Source organism: Aquarana catesbeiana, linkage group LG11 (genome assembly GCF_042186555.1).
Source record: "Aquarana catesbeiana isolate 2022-GZ linkage group LG11, ASM4218655v1, whole genome shotgun sequence".
Taxonomy (NCBI): Eukaryota; Metazoa; Chordata; class Amphibia; order Anura; family Ranidae; genus Aquarana; species Aquarana catesbeiana.
In genome coordinates this window covers 215578329-215589700 of record NC_133334.1, presented here as the reverse complement: position 1 = coordinate 215589700, position 11372 = coordinate 215578329, and positions in this window count along the sequence as shown.

Below are 11372 nucleotides of genomic sequence, written 5' to 3'. Positions count from 1 at the left end.
TCCCCACCCGGAGCTGTGGGGACATAAATCTGCAAGCAGCCAAGGCGGAAAACACCACACTTGAGGGGAGGGAAGGGGAAAAGAAAGAAAAGAGTCAGTACTTTAGCTAGTATTTTTATGTTCATCTGCAGGAGTGAAATGGAACCTGTAGGACCCCGGGTCCGGCGGATTTTTACCTGGATTAATAATTGTACAATATTGGCCTTTGTCATCCCAAGAAATTCTTTAAGTATGTAAACAGTAAAAAAAGGAGGACAAACCATATTGGCTACATAAAGAATGAGGAAGGACATCTGGTTACAAAGGATTGGGAGATGGCTAAGGTATTGAATTTATTCTTCTCCTCAGTCTTCACGAGTGAATCGGGGGGCTTCAGTAACCAAAACTGCAGTGTTTATCCTCATGACACATCACAGGAAGCACCTCCATGGTCAAAATAGGACAGAATTAAAATTAGACTTGAGAAACTTAACATTAATAAATCACTGGGACCAGATGGCTTGCATCCGAGGGTACTTAGGGAACTCAGTCAAGTGATTGCCAGACCGTTGTTCCTAATTTTTACAGACACTCTACTGATTGGAATGGTACCAAATGATTGGAGAAAAGCCAATGTAGCACCAATATTTAAAAAGGGCCCAAAATACATCCCTGGGAATTACAGACCAGTTAGCCTAACATCAATAGTATGTAAACTCTTGGAGGGGATGATAAGCGACTATATACAAGATTTTAGTAATGAGAACGGTATCATTTGCAGTAATCAGCATGGATTCATGAAGAATCTTTCTTGCCAAACCAATCTACTAACCTTCTATGAGGAGGTGAGCTGCCACCTAGATAAAGGAAGGCCTGTAGACGTGGTGTATCTGGATTTTGCAAAAGCATTTGACACAGTTCCCCATAAACGTTTACTGTACAAAATAAGGTCAGTTGGCATGGACCATAGGGTGAGTACATGGATTAAAAACTGGCTACAAGGGCGAGTTCAGAGGGTGGTGATAAATGGGGAGTACTCGGAATGGTCAGGGGAGGGTAGTGGGGTTCCCCAGGGTTCTGTGCTGGGACCAATCCTATTTAATTTGTTCATAAACGACCTGGAGGTCGGGTCTAATCATCATGAACATAGGGTTGGGTACACAATAATATAGAATGCTAACCTACTGCAGTTCACAGTTATGTATCACCGTACAGAACAGTGAACATAGGGGAGGGGGGAAGGAAGGGTACAGAATATGTAGCCCACAACACTTTACAGTAGTGTTTAAAATACAGGTTAGCACTGTAAAACAGCAAATATTGCTCCCTGCAAACATTCTGACAGCTGTCCCTATTTACTTCAAGTCTCCACACACACTGACAAAAGGATGCTGGGAACCCTGACTTTTATAGGGATTTGGTTGGCCCTGATTACTGGCCTTTCTAAGCCCATGGTTGACCCAAACCCAAAACTATTTCCTAGTTCTAGTCATTTCCTAAATCAACTCTATCTAAAATAATACCAATTTCAACTTTAATTATGTAACTTATAAAATTGTTTGAACTAGCATATCCTTAAAAAAACAAAATGACAAATACCTTATCTAATAAAGTGATGTTGTCCAGAAAGCAAATACAATATGTGATCATAAATCAGGATATTGGCACTGACAGCATTTCCCTGAGATCTATAAACCCTTGTCCCTTACAATAGTTGTCAGAGAACAAAAAATCAGAACATCATGACTGACGTGAAAGCTTACAAGGAACAAACAGTATCCAGTACCTGTTGTGGTGCCTGCTATTTGTGCACTGCCCTTCATGGAAATATTAAATCTTTGGCCAAATGATTTTACAATTGACAGTCTTTCACTAAAATAAAGTAGTGATTGTTATTAAAGCGGAGTTCCACACAAAAATGGAACTTCCGCTTTTCAGAACCCTCCCCCCCTCCGGTGTCACATTTGGCACCTTTCAGGGGGGAGGGGGGTGCAGATACCTGTCTAAGACAGGTATTTGCACCCACTTCCGGCATAGACTCCCATGGGAGTCTATGCCTCTTCCCGTCCCGACCGCGCTGTCTGCTGGGAACACACAGCTCCCAGGAGAGAACGGGGACCACTAGGGACGCACAGCGCGACTCGCGCATGCGCAGTAGGGAACCGGGAAGTGAAGCCGCAACACTTCACTTCCTGATTCCCTCACCTAGGATGGCGGCGGCAGCTGCCGAGAACCGAGCGGGTTCTCGGCGTCCCCTGCCGACATTGCTGGACCCTGGGACAGGTGAGTGGGCATGTATTAAAAGTCAGCAGCTGCAGTATTTGTAGCTGCTGGCTTTTAATATTTTTTTTTTTTTGGCGGTGTGGGTGAACCCCCGCTTTAAGAAGAATATAAACAGAACAGGAAAAATAAGCAAAGCTAATTTACCACATAATACTGTCAAAGAAAGAAGTACATTTAAAGGTACACGTTGGTTAAACTTTGAATTGTACCATTAATGATGAGATTCGGATTCAGCCAGTGAACAGGCACATTTTTGGTGAATTCTTGGTGGGTGAATTTTGGTGGCCACCCATATTATTCTGTGCAGTCTTCAGCAATAGGGATGAGCCCGATGTTCGAGTCGAATGTAAGTTCAACTCGAATATCGGGTGTTTGCCTGTTCACCGAATAGCAGAAAACCCTTTAGAAGTCTATGGGAGAAATCAAAAGTGCTAATTTTAAAGGCTTATATGCATTATATGCATGGCCCTTCAGGTCTGGTATGGATATTAAGGGGAACCCCGCACCAAAATTAAAAAAAAAAAAATGGTGTGGGGTCCCCCCAAAAACCCATACCAGACCCTTATCCAAGCACGCAACCTGGCAGGAACAGGAAAAGAGGGAGGACGAGAGAGCGCCCCCCCCTCCTGAACCGTACCAGGCCACATGCCCTCAACATCGGGAGGGTGCTTTGGTTTAGCCAAAGCACCGTGTCCCCATGTTGATGGGGACAAGGGCCTCATCCCCACAACCCTTGCCCGGTGGTTGTGGGGGTCTGCGGCAGGAAGCTTATCAGAATCTGGAATCCCCCTTTAACAAGGGGACCCCTAGATCCCAGCCTCCCCCCTGTGTGAAATGGTAATGGTTTACCCCTACCATTTCACAAAAAAAGTATGAAAATGGTAAAAATGACATGACACGGCTTGGGGACCCGCTCCCCTCTGACGCTACGGGGAAGCCATAGGGATTTGGAATGTTTACATGGTGTGTTCAATAAAAACATGGTAACATTTAATTCTTTGTGTGTTATTAGTTTAAGCAGACTGTGATTGTCTACTCTATCAATCCAAAAGGGTTTACATACTTTTTATTGCAACTGTATATAGATATACATGTATGTACTGTTACCAGTGCAGTAGCTGGCTGCTGTGTGATAGCATGTATGTCAGTGCCACCAGCCATTATCTTTAATCACTGCCAGAGCAGTACAATGTCACCAGACCAGTGCTGTCAGTCAGTATCCCTAATCACTGCCTCACCAGTCAGTGCCCCTGATCACCATTAATATCCTATTAATTGACAGCTTTGTGTAAGAAAGATAGTAGAAAGATTCATTTTCTTTCCTGCATTTCCTAAAAACTTGTGTCGAAAAATGACATTTTAAAAAGACTCACTACTTTTCAGAAAATACCTTGGAGTGTTGTGTCAATTGTGTCATTTTGTGGGTGTTTCCACTGGTGCTTCAGGTCCTCCAAAAATGTGATAGATAGTCAGGAAATTGGATGCGTCATTATGTGTAATTTAATCTCCTTGAAAGACCAAAGATGTTCTTTGGATTTTGGGCCCCTCTATGTGGCTAAGCTGTGAAAAATCTCACACATGGGGTATCCCCAAACTCGGGAGGCATATCAGAATCTATTCTGGGTGTAACTCTAAAATAGTTTATGCTGTGTGTGAGAAATAACTTGGTAAAATGGCAACTTTGTGAAATAATTATAAAATTAAAAGTGATCAAGCGCTACAACTGTATATAAGTACACAGACACCTATATATATATATATATATATATATATATATATATATATATATATATATATATATATATATATATATATATATATATATATATATATATATAAAATGTAAAATGCAAATCCGTCAAGTGTGTAACAAATTAAATATATAATCCCCCTATGTGAATTAATAGTCCAGAAATTAAGTGAAAAAATGAAAAACTATAGAGTGACAAAAGTCCATGTGATTGTGCTGTTCAATTAAAGTGGTTCTAAAGGCAGAATGTTTTTTTTTATAAGAAAAACCTTCTGTGTGCAGCAGCCCTCCTCAGCCCCCCTAATACTTACTTGAGCCCCATTGTGGTACAGCGATGTGCACATGTGCCTCAGCTATCCAGGACTCTCCCTCCTGATTGGTTATGACAGCAGTCGGAGCCCATGAGGAGAGAGAGTGGGGGCGAGGCCGAGCCGCAGCTCCATGTCTGAATGGACACACAGAGCGATGACTCTGGTGTCCCCATAGCAAGCTGCTGGCTGTGGGGGCACTTGGCAGGAGGGAGGGTCCAGGAGCACCGACCCGACCAGAGGAGGATAAGAGCTGCTCTGTGCAAGACCACTGCACAGAACAAGTAAGTATGACATGCTTGTTATTTTTAAAAGAAAAAAACAAGACCTTAATATCACTTTAACAATTGTAATCTGCTAGACGGTGCCTATCCTTAAGAGATCTTCACACCATATATAACGACTACCATTGGCCGCTTACCTTCTATATTGGCCTATGGTTGACAGGTCTAAATCTGGATAGGATCTGATCCTCCTGGTCTATTTTCTCCCAATGACGCTCAGCAGATATCACAATTGAAAGCTCTTCCTGACAGCAGAAATCTCCTTTGGTATTTGCCAAACTCCAGCCAGATATCCTTTTCTGTACCTGTGAACTTTGAGAAATAAAATGTCAATATTATGTATTTAATTTCTTAATTTTCCAAAAAATCGTGACAAAAAATTACAACTTCAAAAAATTCATCATGCTTCTTACTAAATATCTTGAACTGTCTATTTTTCAAAAACGGTCATTTTTACTGTCCTTTCATGTTAGGGCCTCAAGAAATGAGCAATGAGGAGAAAGAAATGAGGCAGTCAGTACAGGATTGATCAATTTTCAAAAATTGTCAATATCTTTTTATTTATATAGCAAAAAATAAAAATAAAAAGGTGATTAAATACCACCAAAAGAAAGCTCTATCTGTCAAAAAAAGATATAATTTTGTTTTGGGTACAGTGTTGCATGGCTGAGTAATTGTCATTCAAAGTGTGACAGCTCTGAAATCTGAAAATTGGCCTGGGCAGGACTGAGTTGAAAGTGTCTGGTATTGAGGTGGTTAAAAATACAAGATGTTTGGGTGCCTGGGATTTTATGTACTATCAGTGGGAATGTACATATATCCTTGGTTTGGCAGTGAAAGAGGGGTAAGTTGATGGTATAAAATTGATACATTTTTACCCCTATATTCTTCTAAGGTTGAAATATTGTAGATGGTTATAGAGAGATACTTAAAGGAGTAGTTCAACCTGAGCTCGTTTGGCTGGGCTTCTCCTACGGGTCACAGGAGTGCAATTTGTTTTCCTGAGATGACCATCAGTCCAGGCACCTGGCAGATCCAGACTTCAAGAGCCGGAATGATGCGGTGACTGGACTGATCTGTGTGACATCAGCAGAGAGCGAACTTCAGACTGCTCTCTGCTGATGTCACACAGATCAGTCTAGGCACCGCGTCATCCCGACTCTGGAAGTCTGGATCCGCCAGGTGCCTAGACTGATGGCTGTCTCAGGCTCTCAGCGAGCCGCTGAGTGGCTAGTATGGCCACTCCCCACCCCTCCACAGCTCAGCGCTCCAGTGAGCGTGGAGGAGCAGAGCAGGAGAGCTGCTGACTGTCAGGCAGCAGCTCTCTGCTCAGGGAGCTGAGAGAACCGAGCCATCAGTGATGTTTGATGGCTCGGTTCTCAGTGCAGAGGTGGTGGGGGACAGATGCAGCATCAGTCCCGTGCTGCATCCACCTAGGTAAGTATGAATATGGGGGGAAAAAATCCCATACTTCTCTTTTAAAGTGACTCTATTACTCATTTTTTTTTTAAAAGACAAGTTTGTTTTTTTTTGTTTTGTTTTTTTAAATTATACTTACCTAGGTGGATGCAGCGTCGATCTACTGCATCTGTCCCCTGCCGGCTCTAAGTCTAAGTACCAAATGATCAAAGACCTTTGATTGCTTGGTTCTCAGAGCTCCATGAGCAGAGAGCCAGCTCTCTACTTTGCCCCCCCCGCTCACTGGAGCACTGGGCTGTGGAGGGGGCAGGAACAGCTGGCTCAGGTTCTTAGTGGCTCGCTGAGAGGCTGAGCCATGTGTCGGTCCAGGGTTGTGGGCGTATCCCGACTTTATTGTCACCATCTTGCCCCAGTCTGGACCGGCTCTGTAACAACTCACATCACCATCTTTAATGGTCATCCATCGTTCTAATTATAATTGATCCAAATTTAAGAAAATTATATTTTAAAGGTACTGTATATTTTTTTTATTAAATTATCTCATGTGATCTAAATAAACGTTTACATGATGTACAGTATGTTTGTTATAAAATTTATGCTTACAAAATTTTATTCATCAACTTTTTGACAATAGGACAATTTGACAATTTTGACAATAAGCAAAAACAATAAATCACAATAAATTCTTGTCCTCATTTTGTACAGTCTATACATTGATATCATTGAGATCTAATTTTGTATGTATACATTGAGATTTTAGCAGTGAGGGTCATATTAGAGTCCACTAAACACACACTTGTCCTCCACACATTTTTACACAGAGGGTTATTAGTTTCTAAAAATTCCTAAAATATCAATCTGGAACTATACTAAGAATCTTATAGTATGCGCCTGCCTGTTTGCAATGTAAAAAAAATACAGATTATTGTATTTCTTTTCACTGTAAAAAATAAACACTTTTGCTCAGTTGCTCATTCTTGCACACACTCTTGATCATTTCCCCTGCACTTGTATTTAGGATCCCTTCTCTTCTGACAGCTAGGTCAGGTGAATGGACGTCTACATGCCAGAATTTAGGAGGAGCTACCATCTTAGTCTCCTCATCCTGACAGGCTGAAACATTTGGAGTTGATACACCATGGCCTTAGAGTAATGGTTTGTTGTGATTGGCAGATGCAGTATATTTATTGATGCATTCAGGTTGCAGCTTGCATCAGTCTGATATGCTTCTGTGTTTCCTCCAGTACTTCCAGATAGGGATGAATGAGTTTGCAGGGTTTTTGTCAAATCCTGCGCTATTGTCAAAAAAAGGGCATAGAGAGTTGGGCAATGCTATGGGAGACATGTATCAATGCAAATGTTTTTTTAAAACACTATAAAACAGGGAGAGAGTTTTTTCATGCAACTTAAAGGTCAGCATTAAAAACATACATAAAAAACATGCTTGGTGACAGAGGCGTAGCTTGAAGCTTGTGGGCCCCAATGCAAAAGTTGATCTAACCGCCCCCTACCACCCACTGCTTCCACTGTGCGCGCAGATCTACCCACTGCACACCAAGATACTTAAATTGGCTAAAGAGTATTGAGTCCCCAGAGTTCCCCCTTACATCAGAAGACAGGGATCACTGCTGGAGAACTGGAGAATCAGAGGACAGGTATCACCCCTGGCAGGTCACTTGGCAGAGCTCCTTTCCCATCCCAGCACTGTATACAGCTCCTCCCCTCCACACTACACAGGGCTGAAATCACATTCCTTTACACACAGTCTGCTGGCCATGATCTTCACAGGGTGTATCTGACTTTCATGTTGCCGTTCTGACTTGTGAAATTCTCTGGTCAGAATGGCAGTGTAGTTGCAGTAGGCAAAAACACCCTGTGCAGATCGTGGCTAACTGGCTGTGTTGTAAAGGAATGTGATTTCAGCCCTACGGAGGAGGAGCAGTATAGAGTGCTGTAATGGGAAAGGAGCTCAGCAGCCGGGCATAGTATCCAGGGCGAAGGGGGTGGTCAGGGGGCTTTGAGGGGGTGCAACTTAGATCTGGGGGGGCAAAGCCATGTGACACAAAATCTTGAGCCTGCAGCCCCTCAGGAGGTGTTAGGGGATTTGTTTTAGCAATTTTTGAAGATTTCTCTATCAGTGTTGGCAAGTGTTGGGGGAGGTGTGTGTCTTTTCCCCAGTTGTAAGGGAAGTGGGGTAAGCAGACATCCCTGAGTGGGGGGGTACAGAGAATCCCAGCTGGGATTGAGTGGTGTCTTACCTCACCAGTGACAGCCATCCCATCGTGGCTACAGGACGGCACTCTCCTCCTCTTGCCTTGCTGAGCTTGGTTACCATTCCATTTTGACAGCACACAGCACAGACACTTCACCATCCTGGGCTGTTCTTACCACGTGCTCCTCTCCATTCAGGAAATGGCTCACAGCTTCTCCCCAGCCAATGAGAATGAAGGGGTGTGGACTGTGGAAGGCAAAGTGAAAGCCCAGTACTGGAGCGTAGCTGTGGGGCCCTATGGCAGACCCGAGCTAGACTTTGAGGAGGTTATGATAATGTGACAGTGAGGCTGCACAGGCCCCCTGGAGCTAGGGGCGGGGTTGCAATTGTGACCCCTGAGACCCCTTATGCTATAGCTTATACCCCCATGTTTGGCGGGATGCATTAAAGTTGTACCTGATGTTACAGAACAGTACAATTTTCAGAAACAGTAGTAATTTAAAAAAAAATGAAAAACAGCATAGTGTTCCCCTTAAAATCCCCACCATAAACGTATTCAGGCATGCAGCCTGGATTACATCTCTAGAAATTGTGACTGACGTGGATTAAATCGCTGTACTGTGTAATTTACTCAAATTTACATCAAAAGGCAATAATAACATTTATTTTTTGTGTCTGTGTTCTGTTTCAATTAAATAACCTTTTCAAGGTGTGTGTGTGTTCATTTACTCTTAACTGTTTATGGGAATGGGTAGAGAGTACCAATGAGCCCATGTATCTCAGCAGCAGGAAGTTTTTCCACTTTTTTTTCCCAGTTTTTATTCACAATTGTTCAAGTACATCAAAAAATGGCAGAATATCATCATGGAAGAGACATAAAATACTGCAAGAACAGGGGAGAGAGGAGGGTGGTTGTAAATAACTCTTAATGTACTGTAGTTGGTAGCAGCAGGACAGTTTTAATGAGGGAGAATTGGCCAACATGTGCTATAGACAAAAAGTGCAGGCAGGAGTTTTACAATAGAAGCTAAGAAAACCACAGATGACATAGCAGTGGAAAATTGGCCAGCAGCAGGACAAAATATAATTTTTTATAGAAGACAGAACAAGTAATTTTTGGCCTAAATTTTGGGCTATTTTTTGCTATTTAAAAATGTCCTACTGCTAGCCAATTTAACACTAAAGTCTCTTAAATTTTGCAGTAAAACCTCATCGACTTCAGGTGATTGGAGGACACTGGCAAGCATTTGATGACACAACCCCTGGAGTGTTTCAAGGGAATAAACTTGTGCGCTACTATGTGTAATTTTTTTAAGAAAATATAAACCATCAACCTATGGTGAATATAATCAAAATAAACTTAAAAAAGAAAAAATCTGTTTAATAAATGTATAGTGACCGTGAATTAGCTGCAACCACTTAGTAGTGTACCCAAAAAACACTACGTAATCAAATGTAAAAAGAAGAAATAAGAGTGGTGCGCTTATTCAAAAACGTGCCATAAATTAATATACTTAGAGAATGAACATGATAAGTATCCAAAACATACAAATAGATAAAAGTGAATAAAAGTCCAACTAAAAGCCCAGTGAATAAAAGTCCAATAGTTTAGTTGGAGTTTTATTCACTTTTATCTATTTGTATGTTTTGGATATTTATCATGTTCATTCTTTAAGTATATTAATTTATGGCACGTTTTGAATAAGCGTGCCACTCTTATTTTTTCTTCTTCTTCTTCTTTTTACACCCCCTGGAGTGCCTTATCTATAACCAAAACCCACTCCATGAGTTCTCAGTTTTGTGCCAGTGACTGCAAAAAACACCTTCACTACTTTTTTATTTTCTTTTATTATTTTTCTTAAGATTCTTCTCAACCGCCCACAGAAGCAGTGTATACGGATCAGTGCAACCCCAGTAGAACCTTGGGAACAGTATCTGGACCCCATGCTGTAGGGATGGCCTGTATTGTTGCTTCAGGCACTGGATCCTGCATGAGGCGCTCACCTTGGCACTTGGTGCAACGCATTTAGTTAGCTGTAGGGTGCTAAATATTTTATTTTATTTTTATATATTCTGTTTAAATATTTCTGGACCATATCGCTTTTGAGCCATTGTGGATCATTCGGGGCTGTGTCACTACCACCCCCATTATGGACATGAGCTCCCCCATGCTCTTTTGTATACACAGAGCTGAAGAAAGTGTTTAATAAATTTGTCTTCTCTTTGTCCCCAGTCACCCACTCTAGATTATTTTGTAAAGGGCCTACATTGTCATGGTCCAGGACCGTGATCCATGACAATGGAACTCAGTTTCTGCAGACCACTTCGGGGGTATGCTCACTGTGACATGCGAACCATGGACTTTATACACAATGATATTAAAAGATATCTTGCACACAGAATACCCCTTAATCAGGCATTTGATGCCTTATGAAGGGGTCCTACATGACTCAGAAATGTTGCACTCTCCTGTTTGTGATGTGATCACACTTCAATAAGGCTGTTTGGACAACTTACAGATCCGTGGTGTGCTGCCAAATATCTACACTGTTCCTCAGAGGGTGGGCTCAGAGGGTGTGGTCAACGTAATTGGCATAATGCACATAACTATATACGCTTGTCTGAGAGTATATAAAAGGATATACATATGACATATAAATACTACAAAATACAAATAACTGAAATAAAAAAAACTAAAACCCAATATTAATTTTAAAACTTCTACATACAATTTATATAATCCTATTATAAAAACACTGGATACCTAAAACTACAAAAAAAATCACTAATAAAACTATTTAGATCAAAGCTGAAATTTAACCCTCTCAGTACCATTGTCTGTAATTCAAAAATCAACTATGATGACTTTTGACCTTTATTTTATTACTCCCTTGCCAATGTCCCTTAAATTTCTCTATACCCCAGAATACAGTAAGTCAGTAAGCCAGTGGGATCTTTGTTATGGGCCACATCAAAATGTTTAGGTAGGCAGTGTTTTTTTGTAACCTATAGAAACATTATATATATGCTCCTGAATACATTTGGCCAGTTTTCTTTTTGTACGTCCAATATATTGAAGCGCACATGCGCATTGAATACAGTACACTACACCCCCTGTTATTCCAGACAAGAACTTT